This window comes from Hylaeus volcanicus, unplaced genomic scaffold (assembly GCF_026283585.1).
Source record: "Hylaeus volcanicus isolate JK05 unplaced genomic scaffold, UHH_iyHylVolc1.0_haploid 12196, whole genome shotgun sequence".
NCBI classification, from domain to species: domain Eukaryota; kingdom Metazoa; phylum Arthropoda; class Insecta; order Hymenoptera; family Colletidae; genus Hylaeus; species Hylaeus volcanicus.
In genome coordinates, this window is record NW_026533146.1 from 52,820 (window position 1) to 53,788 (window position 969).

Sequence of the window (969 nt, forward strand, 5' to 3'; positions counted from 1 at the left end):
AGAGAGAGAGAGAGAGAGAGAGAGAGAGAGAGAGAGAGAGAGAGAGAAGCCATGTTGGCATATAAATCGTCTCAACCGCTGCGACACCACCATTGTAATTGCATGGGCGAGGAGCAACCTTTTCGGTTCATTCTTTTTTTAAACTGCTCCTCCCTAAATGCTGTTTTGGTGGATTCGTTCAGATTTTTGGAAAAAGAGCCACAACGCCTAACGTTGCACGTTTCACAAGCCATTTGCGACGTGTGTAGGTGTCCCCCGCAGCGGTGTTTTATAAGGAACAGTTTACCAAAAAAATTAGGAGAGGTCGTTCCCTCGCCTCATACAATTACAATAGTTGTTCGGAAAATTGCACACGTTTGACATCATTCTCTCTTTGCCTCTCCTGCGATTGATGTGCCTCCCTCTCTGTCACAGCATTATTGGAGACACAAGGATCTATCTATCCTTGTGTCAGAGCTTCCTACTTTCTCCGCGACTCTCGCTGAAGTCAACTCGGAGTTTTGCTGGGTCTCCTGCGCACCCTTCAAAATACAAGTTAAAACTCCTAAAATTTGTTTCCCCTGTTGCGGGACGCGTCGTGCGGTGATAGGGAATTTTCTGACGTGGGTAGGGTGCCTGTCGTGCACTGATCCGCTCTGCCCGGAGAGGCGCGTGAAATAAAATTCGAAATACTTTTAAGAAAAAGCAAAGACGTTCATTCGGTCGACTCGTTCGGTTGAAAAATCGTTTCATACTTCGTTCCCAGAGGTTGGATTACGATTGATCTTTCTGGAAAAATCTTCGCTCGATCTCCTGCTTCCCTCCCATATCCGGAAGATTCCCGATCCACCCTTAGGGTTATCTTGGTCCAATCGGGGGTTGCGCCCTACTCATTCTATCGGTGATCTTCATCGATCTGGGATCCACCCTTGAGTCGGGTGGAGGTGGGAGTCGCGCGGACATGTTTGTGCAGGGCTACATGTGAAAAAG